This window comes from Chamaea fasciata, unplaced genomic scaffold (genome assembly GCF_029207755.1).
Source record: "Chamaea fasciata isolate MVZ Bird 193981 ecotype frontalis unplaced genomic scaffold, bChaFas1.0.hap1 SCAF_1, whole genome shotgun sequence".
Lineage (NCBI taxonomy): Eukaryota > Metazoa > Chordata > Aves > Passeriformes > Sylviidae > Chamaea > Chamaea fasciata.
This window is the reverse complement of record NW_027094086.1, coordinates 115,925,586-115,953,089: the sequence shown is the minus strand read 5'-3', so window position 1 is coordinate 115,953,089 and position 27,504 is coordinate 115,925,586. Positions and strand designations below refer to the sequence as shown.

At 38.8% G+C, this 27,504-nt stretch overlaps 1 long non-coding RNA gene across 2 annotated transcripts; it reads right to left on the bottom strand.

Moving 5' to 3' along the window:
* Window positions 1-4,598: 4,598 nt before the first annotated feature.
* On the bottom strand, window positions 4,599-25,999 carry LOC136287721 (uncharacterized). Of its 2 annotated transcripts, none has more exons than XR_010720329.1 (3): window positions 25,569-25,999; window positions 24,815-24,912; window positions 4,599-4,848 (listed from the first exon to the last, which is right to left on the bottom strand). It is a non-coding gene; the product is annotated as an uncharacterized lncRNA (long non-coding RNA). The 2 variants fall into 2 exon arrangements; XR_010720302.1 differs by lacking the exon at window positions 4,599-4,848 and adding an exon at window positions 22,937-22,991.
* Between the last annotated feature and the right edge of the window lie 1,505 nt (window positions 26,000-27,504).

Here is a 27,504-nt window from a genome sequence, read left to right as displayed (position 1 = left end):
CAGAAATCATCTAGATTGCTTGCCTGGATCTTTCTGAGAAGTGCTGAAGCCCTGGCTGTGTTCTAGAGCAAGTTCTACAAAGAATAAATTTTATCATGGGACAATGAGTTTGAAAATTCTCCAGAGATTTTTTTACATTTTTCTTCCTCACCTACTCTAGCTTCCAGTTTTCTTTTGCCCTGCAGTTTTGTGTGTCTTTTATTTTAGTTTGTCATCAGCAACTTCTCCTGCCTAATAATTTCTTCAGGTCGATAGCATGAGCATCACTGTCAAGTCAGTTTTTTTTCCTTACATTCTCACATCCAGAGGGATATCTTACCACCAAACATCACCAAGAGAATGGGTCATTTTTCTCTCTTTCCATGTTTAACCTCTGTTATCATAGCTGAAACATCTGTTTCTCTTCAACATTACTCTGTCCATACTTGCTCAAAATGATGCCCAAAACATGGCTGCTCTGATAGGCCTTGAAACTGACCCTCCACCATTCTGGTGGAGTACTATGCCAGGAATATTTATAATTGGAAGAATCTCACTAGCTATACCAATTCTGCATGGCCCAGAAGATCCAGAGTCTAAATGCATGTCTTGCATAAATTTTGACTGAATGTCAAGGGGTGATTTTGGATTATACAATCTTCTTTTGTATTTTTCCTCATGCCTCTATTCTACTCCCCCAAAACTTGCACACCGATTTCCTCCATAACATCTTCATGATACTCCCAGGCTTCCCCTCAGCTAAGGCGGACGTGTGTGTACTTCTGAGAATTTTTCCCTTCTGTGTTTAAAGATGCCTCCTCCAATGTTTCCACAAATATTGACTACTTTTAAACAACAATGAAGAGCCTGAGCCATATCAAATAAATAGGGATTCTTTTGTTCCTTTTACCAGTTATATACTAGAGCTATCTCTAGCTGATCTTTCAACCCTAAATTCACCATGAACAAAGCAGGTTTTTTTTTTTTTTTTTTTTTCTCATGGTCAGATTTAATACGGATTAATACAGATTTCTGTTTCTGTAGCTTGGGGTTAAACTTGATGTCTGTTAACTTTTAAAAATACCCATTTATTTATGCCAAGTGTTAATGATGACATTGGGAGACAGAATATAGCCTAAGGAAAGGTATTTTTTTGAATCACAGATAATGGTTAGAACTAAGAAAAGAAAGTAAAAAGTATCTTTCAAAGGTGTGAAACTGGTTCTACAGAATCTGGCTTGGGAGAGAGGGCCACCACAAAACATGTGGCCAGGAGTAGGCAGAAGCCCAGTCCAAACCTGCCCAATCTGAAGTGGAATGGTGCTTTATGTTCTTGCAGATACTGAGTTCTGATTGTGTGAATAACCTCTCTCATATTAAAATTGGCTGAAGATATGAATGGAGAAGTCATTTTGGATTCAAGACTATGTTAATTCCCATCCATTCAAGAGGAATTTTGCCTGCCTGACATCTGCAGGAAAATAGTGGTTTTATTTGATTTTACTTTTAGTTTAAAGTTATCAAAGCTTTTTTACCCTCTGAAAAGCAATTTTGTATTTTTCTCAGTAATTATTTCTCGGAATTACTAGATATCTGTAGTAATCATGGTTTGCTTTTGGTAACAATTTGACCATTCACAACATAAATGATTACTACATTTCCATGAAAATTCTGGAAATCCTGCTATGTAATATATAATTCTAATTTCTAATAAGTTAAGGCACACAAAATGACTCTATGATTTTGTTAAAAAAGGATTTTATCAATCACATATCTAAAGGAATCTTTGTACTTGAAATCTACTGTGAATAGACCATAATCCTAATGAATGCCAGTGATTTCTGCAGACCACTGTATCACTTGTAGTTTACTCTGCTGGTTCCACTCCAAATAACATTTCAGTACTGTTGATTTTAAAACAGACTAACATTTTGAAAGAAAAACAATAGTGACATAATATTTCCAAATTTCTAAATTTTTAGGGTTCACAAATTCTTTTTCTTGCCTCACATACTGACAGGAACAAAGTCTCCAAAAGGCAGCATAAACTGAGAAAACTTCTATCAAAAAAGAGTTTTCAAGATACATGAAAGAGAAAATTTAAAAGCAAGGAGAACTTATTAGTTGTGCCTCTAGTAAATCATGCACAAATATGATCTATCCTCTTTACCAGCAAAGTTGAAGATGTTATTTCTATATCCCTGTTTAATAATACTATCAGGATTCATTGTAGATCTTTTCCCTGTGTTTCAGATTTCCAAACATTGAAAAAGTCTGCTGCTTCTACTTGCAAGAACATCTGTTTAATTATCCAGCCATTATGGCAACAATGCATTCAAATTTTTTTTCTGTAAATTTAGGTCTAAATACTTGCTGACATCAGTCTTAGTCCTTTTCTCACTTCTATTTTTAACATTCCCACTGAATGCAATTAATAAAGCCCCTCAGCAGCATGTGTAATTTTTCTGAACAACTATATAATATTGTTGAGTTTATCTGGGCTGCCCTACTAATTTACCTTTGGTTTTGAAATTCTAGTGGCTACTAACAGCTTGCTTTATTGTATGATTTCTTCTTGAGAAATCTTTTTATGGGTTTGTACTGAATCTACTGGCTTTTCCCATTCATCCAGCTTTGTAATGATTTTTGAGATGAGACATAACAAAGATTGCTTCAGGGATACTACCTTTTCACCCTTCTGCTGCTGAGCATCTGTGAGAATAAAACCCACATGAGAACAGCTCACAAACCACAAGGTGTTACGTGTGCCTTGTGATCTGTACCTGCTGCTGAGTGCATTGCAGCTTTCTCTGTTTCTTCCTTGAACTGTGCCAGAGAATGTGAAATTCTTTGTCCATACATTTGTTTATATATATAAGATGATTTCTCCTGCCCTTGGTCCTCAGCACAGGCTCTCCAGCATCACAGTTTTCTACCTTTTCAGACTGGACCTAACAGGCTCAGCTGCTTTCTTACTTTCCACATTGCCACACCAAGTCTTTCCTCTCCTTCCAGTTTTGTGTAGGAACAGAAAGTTCTTGATATCAGAAGCTCATCATTTTGATGTATTTTAGTTAGCACTCTGCAGGGTGCAGAAGCTCCTTGCAACACTATTGCTCCAGGTAAATACAGATAAGGAGGAAACAACTAATACTTGAGTTGCTCATGTGTTGAAAGTTCACAGAACTGAAGTTCCACATAAGAAAGGTAAAACTAACAGGTCTGCCTGTCTCCTAATAGATTTTCTCAAAGACACTGCTTTTATCAGTTCAACTCAACATGCAAAAATCAGAGAAGGAACTCGGACTCACTTCCTGCTACATATATATATGTACAAATATAGAATTCAAATTCATTTTTATAAATGTGACCTGTTATTCAGTTCATGTACAAAATAAACATACAAATATCAATGGATGTCAATAGCAATGTCCATAAAAAATCCACAGAAAAAATACATGGATTAGACTATTGGTTATGTTTTGTCGTAAGGTGCTCCCCAAGGTCCTTCTCACAATACACTCAAAGGAATGGATAATTTTCCATTATCCTCCACTTATCTCACACATTTCACTACAGCCCTTCATAATTCAATTTTCAGAGATTCTCAAGCATTTGATAAGATACACAGTTTTGCACCAGCTTTTATTTTTTTCTCTTGGATAGAACCAATATGAGAGTGCTTGTCATCAGTTATTAATGGAATTCAGTGAAACACAAAAGAACAGGATAACTTTCACTAGGTTATCAACTTAAGGAATCTGTATACCTGACAGGGGGTACTAAATGTCTGGGGGGGGGGGGGGGGGAAGGTTTTAGAGAAGAAGTAATTTCACAAAAGTAACTTCACAATTATTCAGATTCTGGAGATACAAGCAAATTAGACAATGTATGGCACAATATCATACAGCATAAATTGCAGGTTTAGTGTTCTTAAAACCTTTAATTTTAGGCAAAACATCTTCAGAGCTGTAGGATGTCATTAGGAAAGTTTTGTTTTCTTGTTCAGTTTGCTGCTTTGCAGTCACTGGCATTTCTTTTGCATTGGTTTCCTCTAAATTCTGTGAGCTTATCTGCCTTTTTAATACAACCTTAACAGCTTCAGAGAAAGGCACAGGCTGATTTCATTTGCAGTTTTGATGAAGGAGAAATGGGAGAAAAAGACACTGTATCATCATTATGCTTGCTCCAAAGAGCCAGAAAATTCCCCTCTGGATATCTGAGACTTGGAAAGTGCAGCTCTTCCCAGTGGGGAAGCAGGAAACTTGGCAAGTCCCTGCACTAAGTTGTCCTCAGTATCTGGCTCCTGTCTGTGCTCACTGCTCAACTCCTCACCTTTTCTAAAATTGTTGTCATAGGAAAAAAATTACTCAAAAAGAAAAGATTAGGCTCTCAATATCTGGTATTACAAAAAACCCCCAATGAACCACAATGGAGGATTATTATTTATATTTTTATGCTTGCTTTCTTATGAAGCAGCAGGAAATATAAAAACTATGAAACATTAGCATAATCAAAAAGGGTTAAGTTTACTATGTTACTGCCCAAGCTTATATTATTTATTTATTTTTCTAATCAAAAAAAGGTACCTTGTTTTTATATTCACAAATTTACCAGTAAATAGTTAAATAGATGACAAACTGCATATTAGACAAAAAATAAAAAATGGCAGAAGCTCCCACTGAGATGTTAAGGAATACCCAAAGAGCACAGTCTGGGGTAGTGCAGCTTTGCCATTAGTTTTGACACAACACTTGTAGCCATTTGTTTGTAGCCGAGTATATGAATACAGGAACACCTTGATGACATCCAGAACAAAATCCTCAGGCTGGATTCAGCATAACAAGCGACTACAGGCAGAATGCATACCTAGAAACACAACGAAGGCATATAGTAGACATGTGACTAGTTTGGTTTCTGATGTATGCTTACTACTACTCCCAGTCCTCAGATTTTTTTTCCTAATTAAGGCACCACAATATGCTTTGGATTAACACGTGTATGTCTCAATTAAATTGTAACCATGCCAGGGGTTTCAATGCACATTTAAGATGTGCAAGGCCTTCCTGTTATATAAAACTTATATAACACACAGTAGAAACTATTTGAAAAGTATAAGTAAATCCCTTTCTCCTCTCCTTGTTTTATTTCTCCAGTTTTTGGGGATAGATCAGCTGTTTTGGGGTGCATCCCAAGAAAAGAATTACTGTGATATATTCATAATTGAGGAAGAAATTGGCAGAAAAGGCAGACATTTATAGACTTCTTGGCCCATTCTTGGGGTATTCAGAGTTACTCAGAGCGTCTGACAGAGGTGTCCTTCAAGTCTTTTCTGCCTGCTACAAAATGCTGAATGAAATACAGGCTGATCCTGACTGATGCAGATCACAACATCCTAAGCGTATACTTCTGTAGCACTCAGAGTTAGGCACTCAGTCTAACTTCCCCAGTGTACAGAATAGCAACACTCAGACATGATAAACAGCAGTACTCAGGATCACATTGAGACCCTCACAGACCCTCCATGAAACAAGGGATTGTCACGTTCTTTTTGTCAGTAATTAGGGTTCTTTTCAAACCTCATAGAAACAGACTTTCTTGTTCATATAGTGAAGACTTTCAACCTGAACTGAAGTTTAAAAAGCTTTTTGTTTCCCCCATTTTGAGATAAGTACTTCCATGTGACTGATTTAAGCAGGATTTTCCTGTCCTTCCACTTTAATGAAAGTATGTAAGCTGTTATACCTCATTGTTCATAGATTTCTCTTCTCTATTCATTTTTATCCCTGCTATGGGAATGCCACCTGCTCTTCTAGCAGCTGTCTCTTTTTCCAAACCTGCTCATGAGGATACAGCACATCAGGGTGCAGTATGCATGCCATAAGTATGGTTTGAATTACATACCAAAACCCTCATGAGAGAATCATTTGTCAGGAAAACGCTTGTCAGGACGGTCTCACACTAAACCTGCATTCTCTTGCCGACATTCAAGAGGACCACAAATGTCCACAATTCTAAAAGGTCTAGTGGTACAAAGATACCCAGTTCTGCTGACCAGTGACAGTACTCACTCATTTCTGGACTTCTATGACTTACCACAAACCAAATGGGGTAAAAGAGTATTACAAAATCTTTTTTATGTAATTATGGGAAAGCTCAGTGCATGTATCTAAATCTATTCCCGTTGTGCCTGTCCCATCAAGCTAGCCAAATGCTTGAATAAAAAATGTTGATTTCAGATACACTGAGTTACTTCATCTACTGCTATTGACTTTTTGGCCAATACTTGAATTTATAGAAAATTTTGCCATGTTAAATCAAAAACCAATACAGAAGTGCATCTTATTGCCCAGAGCCCAACAGGACCCAAAAGTTTATGCAGCAGAGCTGCACCACTGAGCCTTTCTCTCTGAACCCACCTTGTGCACCACAGAGGGGCAACTTCTTGACTGTGCAGGTGGCCATGAACTTTATTAGATTTCCCAGAGAGGCGTTGGAGTTTCCCTCACTGGACATATTCAAGAACCATCTGGATGCATCCCTGTTCTATGTGCTCTAGGATGACCCTGCTTGAGCAGGGAGGTTGAAGCAGGTGCCCCACTGTGTGTCCCTTCCAGCCTGACCCATCCTATGGTTTGGTGTCTGGCAGAGCTGGTGGTGTCCGTATAGCAACAGGTGCTTGTATTCACAGGCTGTGTGGGTACAGACATTTAGCACTTCTGGAGTTCCAAAGTCACTTCTGATAGAACTTAGGTATTATTGGTCATAAGTCTTCAGCCATGTCATCTGTCCTGCATGTGCGCTCAGACCTGCTAACACTGCATTTCCTTATAAAGCAAACTGAGATCAACAGAAGAAAAGAAAACCCAAAAAATTATACTTTTCAAGTTTTCATAGAGCTTTTCTCATGTTAATAGAAATGGAATGTGAGCAGGAACTTCCTATCTACTTTTACTGCAGTGGGGAAGTGAGCAGGACACCAGCCATCCCCCACACCCAGGACTTCAGCTGTGTGGGTTTGGGGCCAGCATCCAAATCACACCACTGGTTGCCTTAAAGGAAGCTGTAATGAGGAAAGCAAAAGTCAGCCCCAGAAGAGGATGCCCCTCTGCAACTTTCTTGGGAGCCAGTTGTAAGTGAAGGTTTTCTCCCACTCAGATCCTGCCTGGGCTGTGGTACAGCAGCATCTCAGCTGGGGTGCAAGATATCTATCTAAACCCAGTCCTTGTCCTATGGACCAGCCAGCCCCTCAAGGCAGACCAGCCTGCCTTGTCACTGCAGCATGGGCTCTCAGCTGAGCCTGGCAGCCATCCCCAGGCCTGCAGGATTTTGCTTGGCTTCCCACTCCCCTCCCTTTGTGGGACAGTCTGCCATGCTGTGTCCAGACAGCAGCCTGCAGCATGAAGGTACAAAAGAGTACAGAAAACTGCAGGAGTGTGGGAACTCTAGATGCTGAGAATTTTTGACTCTCTGTGCTGACAGGCACAGAACTTCAGGAAAGCACTGCATTTGACCTGAGGCCTTAAAACAGGCTTCCAAAAATGAGTGATAGGACTGGTATAATGGGGATGTAGTTTGAATAGCATTATGTGTTCTCACAAGGTGAAAAACCTAGATTTGGGAGCCAAGATGGAGAACTTCGGTTGTCTTTTTTGCACCTTCTTCAGGAATCTGGATTTTCTGTAAATTGGGTGAAATAGGTTTGCATTGTGGGGTTTGGGTGATCACAGTTAGATTAGAGGCATAGATAATATAGATGTCAACTGTTTATTGGATAATTGGAACTTAAATAGCCTTGAATAGGCACCATTTTGGCTCACTTTCTCGACTTTTAAAAGACAACTCACATCTTGTGAGTTTGTACTAGATAAGGATAATAAACTTCAGAGTGAGACTTCAAAAACAACGTCTCCTGAGTTTTATTCACCCTGACCTTGGAGCAGGAATGAGCCAGAAATTCCAACGCAGGAGCTTTATATATATTATCACATATTTAAAACAAAAAAAGTAAGAGTATGTGATACACTGAATGTTTTGGTGCTGGCCAAAAATGAGTGAGACAATCTCTCTCTATTAGTCTTTTAATAAATTCTGCATGCTGTTCTTTATGAGGCCAGAGAGAACACATTTTTTACACATAGCCCTAGGGTGATAAAATCACCAGTCAATATGCATGTATAATTCTTGTGAACCTCATTGCAACTCCGTGTGTTCTCAGGTCTTGAAGGTGCCAAGTGAATAAGCTCAGGAAGGTCTTGGCTGGTCATAACCAATTATGACCGAGAAGGTCATAAATCGACAAACAAACCTAGGTCTATTAAAAAGCTATTAGATCATCTACATCAGCCATTCAGCTGTTCTGAAATTGGACTTGGGCAAATGTGTGTGGTCTGATGCCCAAACAGTCGTCATTCAGCTGTCCTTTTCCCACAGTGAGATCCTGACCTGCTCCAGAGGCTCTCCAGAGACAGAGCTCCGTTGTACAACATACAGCATACATGCAGAGGTTGTATGCAGCCTCTCTCCGAGCCGTTTGCAATTGCTCATCCCTCGCAACCTTATTCCGAATCTAGAACCTGCATTTTTCTTCTGCTTGATACAGGAAACATTTTCAGGTGATATTTGGTGCAAGCTACCATAATCAAATGCTAAGTCCAGTATGCACAGAGGTAGCAATAATTTGGTACAACACACCCAGGTTCATTATTTCTCACTAAAGTATTTTGTGAGAGTTTACCCTTCCATCACTAGACAGAAGAGTGGAGGCAGACCTCCCGGCTAATGAGGTGCAAAGTTGTCACCTAAATAGGAAGTCAAGAGTCCAAAGACCTTCCTTGCACCCTTGGCCCAAGGTTAAGTGGAATAGAGAAAGGCACTACTGGTAACATGGATAGAGTAGCAAATTTGGAAGTATGGCCTGGGTTGTGCTCATGCTGCCAGCACTGCGATCACAACTTGATGTCTAAACACTGGTCTTGTGCTGCTCTGTGTTGAATCACCTCATTAAATGCTGATCTGAACTCTGCCATCCTTTCTGCTGCAAGTCCTTTTGTGAGGACTTTGCTCAGTTCTCAATCATACTGACAGGGTAAAAGTGCCTTCCATTCTCTATAAATTTTCGTATGTACTGGGTGACTTCCTCTGCTTTTTATATTTTAATTGCTTTGTCAAAAAGAGTAATTCAGGGCCTTTTAGAAAATTCCCAGGGTAGTTTCACCACAGTTCCACACATGACCTCTTCTCCTCTCAGAGAATTGCAAGAGTGACTTTTATCCTTACAGCACCAAAACACTTGTATGCTTCACCACCTTTTTTCTTGTCTCTGGATGATTGCATGGCATTGCTTGTGTTCTATTTTGTCCAAGGAGGAAAAGAAAAGGTCAGTGTCTCAATCTGTATATCTCAACCTTTAATAAGCATTGAAATTCAAAGTCAAGTATGTTTTTAAAATAATATATTTCTGCAAAGGTGAATGAGAGTCAGCCAGTGCACTGATCCTTTTCCTTCAGTTTCAGGTATTTGAATTCAAATTATTCATTCTGCCACCTTGTCTAGATAAATGAAGCTGAATATAGAAAACTTTAAGAGATTATTAACTTTGTACCAAGAGTGGATGAAGTGTATGGTCCCACACTAGACCTTGCCTTCTGCACTAATGATAGTGATTTATCTCTGGTCTTTCATTATTTAAAAATAGTTTGCCACCCAAATAGATGGCAATGAATTTGAGTGAAAGACTTGACTCTGTAATACAGCATGTACAACTACAACTGCTTCAAGAAAACGAAGCGTGACTTTAGGACAGGATAATATTTAAGGATTTTGTTCAAGTCATTTGTATTGTAGAGCAGCAGTTGATTCTGTGTAGAATCCTTGTTTCGATACATCTTTAATTATGCAAGTGTTTTTAGCTTGATATAAATAGCAGGCTATCAGGAAAGTTTGCTAAAATTCTAGTTGTGCCTACCCTTATAGACCCTATCAAATTGCTTTGCAAGTTTCAGTCTACTCTTTTTCTCGAAGTCCAGGTAGCAGACCATAAATGATGCCTAAAATTTCTTAAAAGTAGCTTTTGGATTTATCTTCTGCCTCCTGTGCCATCCAACAAATTCTTTTTCTTATAAAGTTCACTTGCAATGCAACTTGTATTTGTGTTGCTCTCCTAGGGTGAATTTATGATGCTTGTATCCCCAATTGTCTATTATGTTTATGATGGATATTTTGTTCTGCACCTTTAAAACTAGATCTGAGAGCAAATGGGGAGAGAAGGAAAAGTGGTAGAATTATTTTTGCAACTGTATTCAAAAGCATAGAGATAGGAGCTTCAGCTCTCTCTCTCTCTGTGCATGTTTTCTGCAGCATGGACAGCGGGAGAGAGCTCTCTTTTGCTTTTAGTTACTTTTTTTTTTCAGCTAGCTGAGGTAGAGAAGTTCCCTAGACTGTGAATTTTCTTTTTCCTGGAACTTATCATCCCTGCTCTGGACTGAAAACCCAGAAAAACACCAAGAGTTCCTACCTGTGGCCCACCCAGGCCTGGGACGTGGCATTTTCCAGTGCAGGAGGGATTGAGGAGAGGCTGAGTGAGCCAAGCTACACCCCACAACAAGGGCTTTCTGAATCTGACACCTCTTCACAACAGCGAGAGGTTTTATTGTTTAATATTTTTTTTTCATGTTAGTGAGTATTTTTCTTGTTCAGTAAACAGTTTTTTTCCACTTTTCTGGAAGGAGATTTAAGTCTCCTGAACCAGTGGGGAAGGGGCCGCTTGAATTAGCTTTTTAGAGAAACTTCATCCAGAGGTTTCTTCCCAAATCTGTCCCAAACCAGGACCGTTGCTAAGACAGCTAAATTTGCCTTCCAGGAGGCTGGGGAGGAGGGAGCTAAAATCTTGACCTCTGCCTGCAAAATGATCTTGTCTTCCCAGATTAGACTGTAAAACTAGACTTCACATATTGGTTTTCAGTAACCAGACTCTCTCAAAAACAAATGCAAAATGGCTAATCATGGCTCCTTTGTGTTTCCTTATTGCTAACTACTACTGTTCCAAAACTAGAAGTTGCCCAGCAAAATTAGTTATTCGAAGGACTGAAGCCACAGAGATAGTTCATGTGTCCATGTAAGTTAGTGCCTGCTCAACAGCACAAGGGGAGTTCTGTCTCTAACAAATATCCCACACCTATACTAAGGTGTATAGAAATTACCTCAGTGCATTTGCCTGATGCAGAATTACAGAGCATCTTCCCTTCCCTTCCCTTGCCCAAGTAAATAATAACTTTAGAACTTGCATTTTGGTTAACTTTTTCGCAGGTCTCTTCTCTTACACATTTAGAGTAATTATAGAAGGTTTATGCAAGCCTGGGCCTAGAGCAGTGGGACTAGAGTTTTACTTCCTTAGCTTTAGAGGGTCTTTGCTCCTGCCCTTCTACCTTTCAAGCAGGTGTGAAGTGGCGTGCAGGAACTTGTTTCAGAAGCCTGGAGTATTTCGTGTGAGCCTCTGTTGAACCAAAAGTGGCTTTGCAAGATTGCCAGGGAATTTTTCCAGTTCAGTATAGCTGCACTTTTGAAAGGTTTACCCTAAGTGTCTAAAATAAAATTTATTTTCCTGAATGGTAATGTTTACAATGAGGGGAAATTACCCTTTCTTACAAATAAGAAACAGACCTCATTTCTGTCATTTACTCTCCATCCTTTAGCATCTCTATTTGTGCCATCTCCCAAGCACCAGCACAACAATTTCTAAAATCCCCTCAGGCTTTCCCCTAGACTTAGAATTTTCAAATTTAAAAATCCCTTTAGATCCTCTACTCCAGTCTGGGATAAGTAAACAACCATTGGTGAGTAAACATGGTCTGCTGCTAGGAGCCAGTCTTCCAGTCCATAGCTTCCGTGCTGCTTCCCACAGGTTCCTGCCAGTCTCTGATATCACCTTATCATCATTGTGATAGATTGAAGCGTTATCTCAGTTGGTGAGAGCATGGTGCTATTAATGCCAAGGTCATGCATTTGATCCCCATTTGGGCCATTCGCTTAAAGAATTTGGACTTTATGATCCTTGTGGGTCCCTTCCAACTCAGAATTTTCTGTGATCCTGTGTTATTCCCTGCAGCTTTCCCACCTGTGATCTAATTTCCAGTTGTCTCAACAGAGTAATATCAAACACAAAATTGAGGGACCCTTGATACTCATTAGGAAAACATGAATATTTCATTTATTCTCCTCAGCATGCCCTTTTCACTTTACTGAAAGTGCAGTAGAAACTCATGTGAAAGCTCACATCATTTCTGCTCCAAGTGCTGCCCAACCCAGCCACATCTTAATGATTGCCACTCCCTTTCTCTTACCACACTGAAGTAATTCATGCCTTCAAAAACATTTCATTTAGTTGCCCCAATATGTTTTTGTATTTTGCTTTCATTTCCCCCCCCTTCCTGCCTTTAATTGACTGACTTGTGATCTTGACAGCTAAAGATTCCAGTTCAGTTCTACTAAGGAAGACCACTCCTCAAACCCAAACCCCTTGACCCTTAAGGCATTTTTGTGAAAGCAGCTGCCATGAAAGCAATTTGTTGTTTATCTGAGTCCAAGAAATAAACACTCTGTGTTCCATATATACATATTCTGAGCAATACTTTAAATGCCACATAATTTTAACTTTGTATATAACTGTAATGTTTCTCCCTGCAGCTTATACTTTTGCATTATGCATTTATGTAAAATGCAGTCAGCCAGGGGTAATCCTTTGAAATTCTCATCTTTATTCCACAGGGGGAAATTATGGACTGGCTTCTACTTATACAAATCTAAAAACAGTTGTCTAAGTTACTATATAATTTAATTCCTTAATTTGAATCTAAACTTCACTTCCTTCCTTTGTTTAAAGTTTGACTGATAGGTTTAAAATCATTCTGCAACTATTGTCTTTGATTAATTATTTCATTGAATGTATTTCCATTTTGTCTTTTCATATTTTTTTCTGATTACACTGTGTGTGATAATTTTAATTTTACAAGAATTTTACAAGATGCTACAGAATGATTTTTTTTCAGTCTCATTCTGTTCAACTTCAATTCCTTAAACACTCAACAGTTGCATTTGTTGCAACAGTTTCTCATTTATGATGACACATTTTCCTCTGCAGAAAATATTTTATTGAATTTAATACTTATTCCATCTTTGTAAATCTTGCAGCATGTACTTTCACACTACTAGTCCATTTGCATACTTGTAATCTACCTTTCAAATGCACAGAATATTTGGTAAAAAAATCTCAGAATATATTTAAATTCTCAGTCCTTGCAAACATGGCAAAACAAAATGAAATTTTCGTATCTGTATACACCAGTAAAATATATATTGTTGTATCTGATACTTCAAAAAAGGATTTTCTAACTTTTCTATGCAGCTAAGTTTCAGCAACTTCACATCTTTTCTGGAAGAATGTTAAAAAGGTAGCTGTGGAGCTATCTCCCCACTATTTCTCGCAAGGACTTTTGCAAAAGCAGCCCCAGGTATTCAAGTCAAAGCTGAGGGGAACAAGGACTATTGACAGGATCAGTGAAGACTCTGCTTTCAACATATGGTTTGGAAAGAATTACTAGAAGTTCAGAAAACTCAGAAAGAATTATATTATTCTAGTTTTCTACATACCATTCCTATCTATTTCTTTCCACCAATACATTCATATCCACTTCTTTTACTCCCTATCTAGCTATCCCCTGCTGTTCATGCACACTGCCTTCCTTATACCAGCACCTGCAGTTTAGACAGATTGTTGATCTAATTTTGCCACAGGCAAAATTATTGTATTTCATTTTAGAACTGGCCAACACCCACCAATCCCACCACCAAAAATACTTTTGAAGAAATGCTATCCAAATGGAAATGCTTTCAGCTGATGCTCTCACATCTCCCATGATTTCAGAGATTTCAAAGCCAAAGGGCCATGCACACCACCTTGCCTGTCCTTGCTATCACAGACATTAAGATATATTACCCAGCTAATATGACATTTTTGAAGGTTTTCAGTATCAAGCAGTACTCATGCTTATTTTCATTTCAGCATTACCAATATACGAAGAAAAGAACAGCCCTTTTAAGGTGTACACAAAGTAAATAATATGAGATGGTCTGGTCTTGGTTAGAGCAGACACAAATCAGTTCTGCATAAGCTGTAATGAGCAAGTGTTACAGTGAAGACGGTGCTACTGTCACTGAGGGAAAATCCAACAAGTGAGAAAATAAATCCATCTAAGAAATTCATATCTTCAAAATGCTGACCTTTTCCCCCCCTTCTATTCCTTCCACTGTAGGTAGGCATGTGCTGCTCAGCAACCTGAATCCCCTGGGCCTCAGCTACACACACCCTCCTGGCCTTCCATGGCTACTGACAGTCAGTTTGGAGAAGTGAGTAGGCAGTAGCAGCATTTGCTTTCTATTTTATCTGCCTTTCAAATATTATGCAGGACTTACCAAGAGTGAAAGCTTACAAATATGAAAAAGGGGATGTGGTACAACTCATTGAACCAAACCATCTAAGGTTTGGAATAAAAAAGGCTCAGAAGAACACGGCAGAAAAAAAACCCCAAAAAACAAAAAAAAAAAAAAAAAAAAAAAAAAAAAAAAAAAAAAAAAAAAAAAAAAAAAAAAAAAAAAAACCAGACCTAATGTTATCTTAAAAACTCATGGTCCTTCACTCGAAGGTCAGAACCATGAACTAATGCTCTCTAGGGCGACAGGGAGTCCCTAATATTTCTTCCACAGAAAACAGACACAATACCTAACAACAGCTATTATGGCTTCAAAAGGTACAGACCCCTGAGGATCTCCTCTTGCTTTCAAAAAAATTAGACTGTTTGAGTTTCATTCCTGGCATTGTACAGCTCCTCAGGAGTTGGGCCAGGTGACCTGTTTTATCTGAGTCACCAGCCTAAATCAATTTCAATCCCACTGATCTAATTTACTCCAAACTTCTTTTCACAGTACAGCTCAACAGCTGGCCTGAATGAAATTCTTTTTTATCAAACTGTCCAGGCAATTTGAAGTAAGGAAGCAAGTTTGTATCTACCAGTCTTAAAAACTCCATCAGGTTCTAAGGTCTGTGGTCATGTAGTCTTATGGACTTAATGGAACAGAAGGTTTTCTGTAAAGTCATAAAATAAAGCACTTTGTTTATAAAGTACATAAACCTTCAACAAATTGCATCCCTCTTTATCTTCCATTGATATAAGCTACAATACAATGCTCATTTCCATTTACTAAATGGATATAGCTATAATTTTTTTAAATGGTACCTGGATTGTTTTTATTTTATCAGTGTGAGAAGTAGAAGTAATTTAATTGACATTAAAACAGCAGTGATTTGCTATCCAGCAAAACAAATTGTGCAGCCTATTCCTTGCATATTGCTTATTAGTTTCCTTGGTAACTTGTAATCATTTGCCTTTCTAAAACAGATGAGATGTCAACAAATATGTACTGTAGTAGTGGTTTGATACATCAAAAACAAAAGTGCTGTAATGACAGCCTAATAAATCTTAACATGAAAACTTAATGGCCACATAAGTGACATAATAACCGTAGTCTCGGGTTCATGCTGCTCACCATTGCATACTTTTGTTTCATAGCATGGTTGTGACACGTAGTAGTAAATGAAGCACCTTCCAGTACATTCTCCAAAATCAGCTCCAGACTAAACATTTAAAAGCAATCATTTTACATGTGAAAATTCCACAACTTAATGATGTCAGCTCACCCCAGGGTGATGCTACTAATCAGACAAATCTTATTCTAATTCATTTCAGTTGCACAAGTAATGTCAACAAAGACAAAACCTTCATATGCTGACATATATTAATTCCCAAAGTATGGCAAAAAGTTCATTTAATATCTCTACGCATTTCTGACATGGTTTCTTTTCAAGGCAGCAATATTACAGAAGTCCAAAACAAACAAAAAACCCCACCAGAGTTTCTAAGTGGAGAACAGGGATGACAAAGGGAGTGCCTTTATAGTTTGGGAGGAGATAATGATAAGCGATTTCTAGAATTTCAAAACAGAGTTCCATAAGCTGTTTGAATGATGTGTAGTAACTGATGTTCAGAAGAGGAAAGAAATAAAAAAGGAAAAGAAGACTAGAAAAAATAAATAAAAAAAAAAGCTGTGAAGAAATGGAAGCAAAGGTAGAATCTAGCAAAGCCTTTGGCACTATCTCCCACAAAATTCTCCTGAAGAACCTGGCTGCTCAGGCCTTGGAGAAGCATACCTTTTGCTGGGTAGAAAACTGGCTGGCTGGCTGAGCTCAGAGAGTGGCTGTGAATGGAGTTACATCCAGTTGACATCTGGTGACAAGAGTCCCTCAGAGATCAGTACTGGGACTTGTTGCAATTATTTTATCAATGCAATAGAAAAAATAATGAATGAGGGGATCTAGTGCACTTCCAGTCAGTTTGCAGACAACACCAAGGGGCAGGAGTGTTGTTGGTCTGCTGGAGGGTAGGAAAGCTGTGTAGAGGGATCTGGACAGGCTGCATCCATGGACTAATTGCATGAGGTTCAGTAATGTGAAGTTATGGGTGCTGCACTTGGGTCACAACAACCCCAGCAACACTGCAGCCTGGAGAAAGGATGACTGGAGAGCTGCTTGGCAGAAAAAGACTTGGAGGTAGGGAGCTAGTGGACAACCATCTGAACATGGGCCATCATGTGTCCAAGTGACCAAGAAAGCCAGTAACATCCTGGTTTGTATCAGGAATAGTGTGGCCAGCAGGACCAGGGTTGTGATCTTCCCCTTATACTTGGAACTGGTGAGGCTGCATCGCCCATCCCGTGTTCAGTTCTGGGGCCCTCACTACAAGGCACACTCTGAGGCACTGAAGGGAGTCTGGAGAAGGAAAATGAGCTGGTGGCGGGTTTGGAACACAAGTCTTATGAGGAGCAACTGAGGAAATGGGTTGTTTAGCCTGAAGAAAAGGAGGATCATAAAGGAGACTATTACTCTTTACAACTATCTGTCAATCTCTTCTCCCAGGCAACCAGTGACAGGACAAGGGGATAATAGCCTCAACTTGCCCAGGGTAGGTTTCAATCAGATATTAGGAAAATTTCTTCACTGAGAGGGTTGTCACGTAGTGGTAGAGGTTGCCCAATAATATGGTTGAGCATTCCTGGAAGCAATCAAAAAATTGTATAGAACTGGCACACAGGCACATGTTTAATGTTGGTCTTGGGAGTACTGGTTTATGAGTTGGATCAGTTGATCAATTGTTCAGTCTCTTACAACCCAAACAATTCCATTATTCTGATTTTCTCTGTGTTACAAAGGCATTGCCTGAGCATGACGGGAAAATCGGGAAGCTCAAAGTTGGAGCTGGAACTGGAGAGAGAAATGAGTACAAGGTGAAATATTTCTGTAGGGAAAAAAAAAAACAAACCCAACTAACCAAAACAAAAACTAAAGAAAGCCCTTAACAAAAGAAACAAACAAACCAGGGAAAACCTTGGTCCATTGCTGGGAAAAAAAAAAAAAAAAAGGACATTGAAAAGTGAGAAACGTCATGTAAAAGCTTGAGGTGCTTTATGGCTACTCCCTAGTATCTGCCTTCATGCCTTGCAGATCTCCTAGCCTAGTAGTAGAGTCTAGAGGCAAATTACAAGTTAAGTGAAAACTTGGCTGGATCGTTATTTCGAAAACTTACCTAACATCCTACTAGGACTAACATTCTTTAAGGATCAATAGTGAGACCAATACAGTTTATCATCTTCATCGATGACATGGATAATTGCACTTAAAGCATTTTCATGAACTTTGCAAGCTGAAAAAGGGAAAAGGACTTATAAACTGGAGGACAAGGCTGTCCCACCAAAGGATTTTCAGAGAAGGAAGAAACAGGCTGACAGGTACCTCATGAAGTTCAACAAAACCACATGCAAAGTTATACAGGTATGAAGATATAATACCCAAGAGATAATACCCCTGCACCGCTATGAGTTTTAGAAAATAGTTTTGTGAAAGTATTAGAGGTCCTGGTGAAAGTCAAATTAAATGTAAATCAGCAGTGCACCGTTACAAGAACCAGGGCTGATCATGGACAAGAGAAAAGCTGACAAGAGAAAAGGTCTAGGGAAGTGATATTCTTCTTTTATTTGCCACTTGTGTGGCCATACCTGGAATGCTTCATCCAGTTTGGGTCCCCACTAATGACAAATATGAGCATACCACAAGGATTTAGGTGTAGTGTATAGAGAACATGGCACACAAGAGAAAAAATTTGCTTGGCCTGTAGAAAAGCCTAATAAGGGGTTTTGAGTACTGGCGACTTAGAGACAAGATATTCTTTACAGAAGTGCATAGTAAAATGTCAAGAGGCAGTGTATACTGACAGTAAGATATTTTAAATGGTCTTAAGGAAGAAAAAAATCTTACAATGATTAAGCTCTGAACCAGGCTGCCTAGAGATGCTGTGGACTGTCCAGTGCTGGAGAGTTTTAAAACTCAGCTGGACAAAGCCCTAAACAATCTGATCTAACTTTGAAGAAAGCCTTGCTTTGAGTTGGACTTGATGACCTGCTATGACCCAAGTTAAATTATTCTATGATTTCATGGTTGAATATTGGCAACTACAGCATAGATAGGTCTCTGGCATTTTTAGAGTTAAGCTGCAGTTGAAGAGGGATTTTCATTTGCAGTGATTATGTATGTATTGGGGGAAAAGTGTAACTATGTGATGCCTGTTGGGGCCTATGTTTCAGTTTCCAAAATCTTAAGGGATTACTGCAGTTGTGCTGCCTTGTACATCTGCTGTGAAAACCACTGCAGTAGTCTGAGACACCTATAACTAAAATGATGAGGACAAAAGCAGGTTCTAATCTCTTTAACTGGTTAATTACTACATGTTTATATCAAAATTACCCTTACACCTTAAAAATTGCACAACAGCATTTGAAAGAGGAAAGACATGACTGATCTACAGACCAGATACATGACTACATATCCAAAAATCTTTCTCCTCCCCACGATTTCACCAAGTAAGGCAGTGCTGGCATGTTTTTGGTGATGGACTAAGTATAGTTTGCAGAAACAAGTGGAACTAGTAACAAGCACTAGTAACAAGCTTCTAGTAACACAGCTGAAACAGGGAACATAGAATGAACAAGGAAAAAAAAATAATGAGGAAAGAACAGTAAGGAAATATATTAATTCCAGGGAGACCACCACCAATGTCTGATGTGATTAAAATAGGTCAATATCGGGCAGAAGCACATGCTTTTAAATAAATGGGGAAATAACATGAAAAACTTTCCACAGCTACTGGACATGCACTTTCACTAGTTTATTTAATCCATATTAAATCATTTGCAGCCTTACTTATCTGTGGTTTAAATCTCCATGTTGCCAAGCATTTAGAGATTTGTGAGCCAAGTGGGATTAAAGCAAGAGTTCCCCAATATTTTCTCTGCCCCTGAGCACACACACAGATTAATTATACATCCACACATGCCAGTCCCTCTAGGCTCATTTTTGAACACCCCTGGGAAGAAGATCTGTGATCTCTGACACTCTGGTCACCCTCTCTGCTCTGTAACAGTACTTTCAGAGCAGAACAAAACACTGTCAAAGCTTCTGGAGATTTTAGCAGTTAGGCCATATTAGTGGGATCCAAGAAAAGGAGCGAAATATTTAGGTGGAGATATGAGCAGAATTTTGGCAACCCTTAAACAAACATTTTTTGATTCCCAAATTTTCTCTCTAGCTCAGCAAATGCTTGAATGATACAAGTGCGTGCGTTCCCGCCAATAACAATGATGCACTGTCATATGCTCATCTATGCCTAATGCTTTTCCAGATTTCACAATACTAATTAAAAGAAATATAAGTTCAATAAAGTATAAAATATCAAAGTCAAAGCAGGAAGAAGCTGTACCCATATGCTGGCTAACCCAGTACCTCCTAACACAAAATTTTACAGCCTAGTGTCTCTCTTGGGAATCAATAAGTGTACCAAATGACATCTTTCTAGGAACAGAGATGCTGCATTTTAGTCACTTTTCTGAGGGCTGGCTCTTAATAGAACACTGTCTATCCCACAAAGAAACTTTTCCTCCTGCTGACTTGAATGTTTTCCAGGACAATACCAGCAAAGAAATTTATCCTAAACAGTGCTGTAACCAGCATGGATTCTTTAGCTCTGTGATTTTGGGAGAGGGTAAAGAAAGACACGAACACAAAACAGGAAAATCTGGCTTAGGAAGATGATGAGGAGTTTTAGAGACAGTAGGAAAACTGGGATAAACTCTTCCATGGACAGGGAGTTATATGATTATGAATGTAAACATTTTCTTTCATGTTATGTGTATAGGAAATATTATTTGGGCAATACTACCAAATGGAAGTATTTTATTATTTATAGTGGGCTGAGCATGCTAGTCAGTGTATTTCTTCAGCCCAGTAACTGGCGTTTACTCTCAAGTTTCATGACAGTCCCATTGCTAAATCGGACCTTAGTCCAGGTCCTATTCTCCACAGAACTTACTCAGAGCCTATTTTTAGTAGCAGAATAACCTTGAGAAATTCCCCAGCATCAGGAAAAAAGCAAAGGTGGATCTGCATGGTGCCTTCTCTAGACTAGGATTTCTCCACCATAACCTATCACAAAGTGTTACAGACTGGAACACGGTGAAGGTAAGAACACACTGACACATCAATTCAGCTCTTTGATAGCTACATGAGGATGTCCATGCTACTAAAACCAGTATTGGGACACATGAGTTTGTGCTTTAGTCACACCAAGGTATTTAGGCCAAATAAGGAAGATTCCATCCACCACACCTCACCCAAGCAAAAATTCAAGACAATTGGTACATCCTGATTCTATAAAATAGTATTAAGCTATTATAATTTCTTTCAGAATGAGACAAAACTGTCAATGGCTACATAGTTTAGAAAATCTAGGCTTTTTGCATGAAGAAATTATTTATTCTATAGGGGCTTGATGTTAAAGCAGAGAAAAGTGGAAACAGCAGTTCTCAAAAAATTTCACGATTACTGTCTCTCTAGTAAGATATGAGATATTTACACTAGAATATGACCATTTTTTACAGGGGTCATCTCTCTGATTATGATTTGAAAATAACACTTTTATTACAAACTATGTGCCAGATCTCAGCCACCAAAAATTGCTATAGGCCTAGAAAAATAATGAGGCTATACTTATTTATAACAACTAAGAGTCTAGCTCTGAGCTTTCAAATCAAAGAGCCTCAGCCTTTAGAAAAGACTGGAAAAGCCATAAAGTGAAAACTTAGTATTTCTATCCAACAGCTCTGTACAGTGGAAGGAAATGCCTGACTTCTGATAAAGTTTTAGACAATTTTGGTTCCTCAAATCAGGAATTTTTTGAAATGCTAAGAGATAGGATAAACTCTTACCTAGGAGGGACTGAGTGGTGTTGGAAGTAAGGAAAGCTCACCACTCTTCTCAGAAATCTTTTATAGGCCAAATATAATTATACTTAAGATTTTCTCCTATTGTCCCCAAGAAACTTCTACATTTGCTTCAGTCTTCTGCTTCTGTATTTTACCCTGATGATCCCATGCTGCAAATGCCGGGGTTTCACTGAAATGCTGGATAGGGGAAGGACTCACCCAGCTTTGCTCTATGACTCTTTGTGATTGTATGTAAAGCCCAGTGTCTCCATTTCTTTTCTTGCCCTTTGATTCCCTTTTACTCTGTAATATCTAGAGTCAAAATAATCTCTTCTAGTCTTGACAAAGTATGTGGTAACATTGCCAGGGCCCTGTGTGAATCCATCTCCTTCGCTTCCCAAGGGTAAGCTCTCTGGGCTGCTTTGACATGGCATGGCCATGTAACATGGGAGCAAACTGCTTGAGAATGGCGAAGGTGAGAGAAGGAGCTGAGAGAGAGAGACACTGTGTCTTGGTTGGGACACCTTGACTTGGGAGCTGCATTTATCCCTTGTAGGGCGCCCAGGGTACACTGGAGCTGTGTCTGGCACTGCACCTTCTTCATCCTGCCTGCCTTGCTGATCCTGTCTGGTACATCCCTTACCACTACAGACTGGCCTGGATAGACCTGTACTCTCCCCTGACTTAGTCATTGCTATCAAACCTCCTGCACACCTTGCTGTGGGACCAGCCCCTTGTTGGGGAGCCCTTGCTTGGCTTCCACCCTTGGCTCCCAGCACCCCTGGCGCTGTGGACCAGTTCACTCTTCTTGCCCTTGATAAAACAGAGCAGGTCCCCGGAGTGTTTTGGACACCTTAATTTTTGCTTAAAATTAAGAAACCAAACAAATCAAAATTAAAAAAAAAAAAACAAACGCACACCTCCAAAACTCCACCAAAAAAGCCCACCAAAACCCTAACTGATCTTTTACATTAATGTGCTTGATTTAATAAAACCCTCATTGCAAAAAAATTTCTCACTTTTAAGACTAAAACTAAACTTACTAGCAAGGATTTTTAGGTTTTTTTCACACTCATCTTGCATATGGAAGACTCAGCTCCATCACTGTGCTCTACCACATCCTGGACTTCATGTTGGTTGCCCCCACACCCTGAACTAAAGAAATGAAAGAGCAACTTGCTTACACAGGATTAATTTATGCCATATTTGATCAATTATCAATTAATATGGCAACATTTGATCAATTTCAGACTCATGTAGCACAGATGTCTACCTCTCATTTATCATCCAATGTTTCCTCTGTAGTCTGTGGGGAAAATAAGCACTTCCAGTGCACAATCCATCTCATCCTGCAGTAGACATTTCATAGTGAACAGCTCTAGATCTACATTATACTATGTATATTAATGAAGGAATCAAATCGCCTACCAATAAACCAGAGGCTGGGGAACTGCTTTAATGCCTAACAGCTTTACCAAGGTCCTAGCACAAGCTCAGGTCTCCAGTGTCAGATGAGCTTGAATCTTGCATCTCAGACGGCCAGTCTCTTCCTTCCTTTCTCACGAAAAATTGCAAAAGCTTTTCAAGCTATTCTGGGATGTAATGAAAATAACTTTTAAAACTTGTCTTCTGCCATAAAATGAAATTCTTATTTAACGAGCACAGAGAACCTTTAGACACCAACACAGCAAAAAAAACAAATAAGAAACGGCCAGGCTGTAAGATGCCCAATTTTTAAAATGGTCAAATTATTAACCATGCTCTGCATAGCTCTGAAATATAGACTTCCATTTACAGATGGCATAACCTATGAAGAATTTGAATTTAACTGTTCTTATACTTAAGATGCTCAAATTAAAGATAAAACGGTGTACTAAATAACTGTAAACATACAAATTTTGCAGTATTTTTTTTATTAGAAACTCAGTCTAAATTGTATTTAACATTTATTAAGAAGTCAGAAATCAAAATTGGTTTGGTCTCAGTTGTAAGGAAAACAGAAGGCTTCCCTTTCTCAGCCAAAACATTTTGGATTATGTTTTTGTGCTGCAGTCACACAAATCTTTTATTTCTGTTAAATAGTTTGAACATGCTTCATTTGGAAGAATATTCTAAATCAACTAATAACATATTGAACATCTTGCTGAACGCTGACTCATAGGTTTTGGTTTTTTGGGCGGGAGACATTGTTTGGTTGTTGTGGTTTTGTTTGGGGGTTTTTTGGTTAATTGCAAAATATGGCATTGAGTGGAGAATAAAAATGCATCTGCAGTGTGCCACAGCATGACATTTATATCTAGTTCTTCCTTGAAATGTGCAAATCTGTGACTTGGCAGAGGAAATTTTGAAAAAGTAAAGACAGGCAGGTGTCAAGTGGCAGGCTAAAGCCTGAACTAAATGCTAAGTGTTAAGAATCAGACTAGTGCAGGAATTTCAGTAATGTCTGTGTTTTATTGTTGAGCTTTGGAACTCCACAGCTTAACTGAATGGCTTCTTAGCCACCTGGTACAGTCATACAACATACAGGCACTCCTACACTGAGGAACACAATCCACAGGATTCAGCAACCTCAGCAAAGAGTCTGAAATGAGTGAAGAGTTGAGAGGCCTTTATTTTGACTTCACCCTCTAATTCTGCTGCAGGGACTTGGTCACAGGTATGTCTCCCTATGAGATGCTCTGCCCTAAAGTCCCAAGTCAGTTGTTGCCCAAAATAAAAGATGAGCAAGTCTTAAATAGTTGCTAATTGCTGCGTATTTTCATGAATTCAGTGAACTAGAGACATACTTACTGCTTTCAGCACTGCTAAATATTTTCACTCATCTCTCTGGTTTTTTAAAAGCGTGAACTATGCTTAGCAACTGATTGTGACAGATGTATTTTCATATGAGATCATCTAGGAAAACTGTATACTGAATCCTATTTCAGCAAGAATAAGACAGACTCTTCCAGCTGACATGCAGTGTCCAAAAAGCCACCACCAAACATATGTTACCTATGCTCAAATTTGGAACAATTTTTTTTTTACTATTGCTATGTGAATACATAGATGAAATAGAACCTGGACAAGATTCAGAAGTCTTTTTCCTGTGACATGTCAACCCCCATATTTTGTATATTTCTCTCCCCAGCTTATCAAGTCATGAGTAAAGTCACTAACACATTTTGGAGCAACACACTAAAGTGTGCTCAGACAGAAAAGGGAGCAGATTTGTTGACTGTGCCCAGTTACCTGCTGCCACAGTAAATGTGGCACAGAACCTCATTCATAACCACCCAAGAATCATCTCAGTCTTTGCCTCTTTGACACCTTTTCTGTGTTTTGACACTAACAAGTTTCTTTTTATTTTCAGAGAATTTTCACTGGTGAGTTTATAGACATCAATTCAAGTATTTATGCTTGAAGACCTTCTTACCTTGAGTAGCTTTCTTCTTTTCCTGACGGTTACCATTTTCCACCCCATCATAGAGGGGGCAATTGGATCTCTTTCGTGCTCAGCCTTCCATCCTTATTCTAACCACATAAATTTTATTATATTATTTTCTCATCCCTCATGTCTTTTCTGAAAAGATTTAATTACTATTTATTATGAATCAATGAAGTCATCAACATACAAAGTTTTTATTCTGCAGTGGTATAATGCAGAATATATCTCAATTAACATTTTTGATTTTATTTTTAACAGCTGTATCAAATTTGCAACTCATTGCCATAAATGGAAATACCTGCACATCTTGCTCTTCAGTTGTTAACAGCTACTGAGTTCTTAGAGCTGGTTGTTATTAGATTCTAAATACGATTGCCCCTTTCTTTCCTGTTGAGTTACAGCTCCTTTCTATTATATCAGTTCTCAAGGTCATTCTAGTCTTTTTGGAAAATATCATGTTCCATTCTCAATTGATGATAGCACCTAATGTGTGTTATCAAAGAATTTCAAGAGCACATGCTTTCTTTCTGTGTGCAAAATCACCAGTGAAGCCAGATGCAACTTAAAACTGCCTTCTACTTTCTCTTCCCACCCTAACAATTCTCCTTACACTATACCTATAATAGACTTCAGTTAGCTTCTTTCAAAATTATCTGGATTGTCATACAACCATCTTAATAATTTTTTACAGATCACAGTCTCAAATACCTAAGCAAATCTGGAGTAACTAATCCACTCTTACCTACTGAAGAAATTACTAAAATGTTGATAATTTTGTTTCACCTTTGAGAAGACTCAGATCCAGCCCACTACCTTTTTCCACATGGTTGATAACTCTGACCTTTAAAAAGGTCTCAAGTAGCTACCAGGTGTTTTAAATAGTAAGACATAAGTGCCCCAGTCACCTCCCTCCACCCTTTTTTAATTAGGGATATTATATTGACTATTTATCAGTCAAAACTACTAGTACAAACTACCAGACCATGAAATTTTACTCTTGGACTTATAAAAATGTCATCTAAATTTACAAGTGTGAATGGGTCAGGGCCAGTTTTTGTAACCGTGTCAGTACTCAATGGTACTACTGACAGTAAATAGTACCCAGTAATTTAGGTGTGCCTTGCATTACTAAATGAAGGACTTATGCTGGTTATTTGTAAGCACTAGGAAGAATACCTCATTACCCTGCTAAATAACTTGGTCTCAGGTTTGAAGTCTTTCGCTGCAATATTGGTGATTGTCCACAGCTGGAAGAACATCGTTCAAGAATACCAACAAACTTCTCCAGTTCTCAAGAGCTGCAGTGTACTTGTCTGGGTTAAACTTGTTCTCACATTTGGGTTCAGAGAGAACCCCCCTACATTTCCAGAACTATTAGCCTCTCTGGCACTTGTTGTTGGACTGACTTGGACGTTTTGAAGGTTCTTTGACACATCATGTAATGTGTGTGCTCTTTATCTCCAGTGCTTTCACTGGGTCCTGGTAGGTTTTGATGTTTTTTATGTAAAGAGTATAATGAGTTGGTGGCATAGAAGAGATGATTTGCATACTGCTGTGGATTAAATATCCATTGCATGGGATAGTGATTCATTGCATCCCATCTCAAAGAGAAGAGCTGAAGAGTTTCTGAAGTATTTACTGCCACTATGAAGTTCCTGACAGTCAGATGGAACATGGGTATCAATAAAACATGAAAGGTTAATTTACTTTTTTCTTCCCTACTGCTTTTCACAGCTGTATAAGGAGGTGAAAAAAACTCTATGTTTTATTCCAAAAATTCACTTGCCATGAAAAATACCCCAGTGGAGAACAGAGAACTGTACACAGCTAGGGAGGAGGCTTAACTACAGCACAGCCAACAAAATTGGCTTCAGTGCTCAGCATTTAAAGTAGCCAATACTGAAATGAGTGGCTTAATGCAGGACTCCAGCCACACAGTTTGATCATGCTACTGAAGGGGATAAAGGGGTACTGTATTATACACCCATATTATACAGACTGTAACTGGGTGTTTTAGTTTTTCTTTTCCTCTTAAATGCTCCTTGCAGTGTCCCATGCTGCTGAGGGAGTCACAAAATGTGATTTAACAGAAGGATTGGAAGGAAGTAAATCTGTGTGTACGCAGAGAGGCAATATATGTGCAGGCATTTGTTGACTACATGGTGGCTTTAGTGTGAGTCATTAGATAAAGAGCTACAGTTGTTTCCACCTCCTTTCTAAAACTATAAAAACAGTAGAAGAAGAAAGAAACAGGCAATTTCTCTTTGATTGACATGTAGATTTCAGCAAACTGGTAGGACTTGAGCAACTGCAGGAAGAAAAAAAAATAAGTTACCCAACTTGAGGCTCATTACATTTTCATTTTTAATTCCTGGGTTCCCCTTCCGGGTACCAAAACTGACATGAATAGTTTTATTCCAATGGAAAAATCAGATTCAGGCAGCAGTTTGACTGGCAATAACATCATGGCAAGTCTACACTGAAAATATGTCTCAAGGAAGGATTACACTTTTGGGTGAGTAGGGAGGGGGCGGCAATCATTCCCCACACTGAAGCACTGGTTAAAAATTCTCCAATCTCTCTGTGTTATAAATACAACAGAATGACCACATTTAGAACCTCTGCCTCTCCTCATCAAGCCACCAGGCAATTTTGAGAGAGTTCAAACAGGCTGTTAC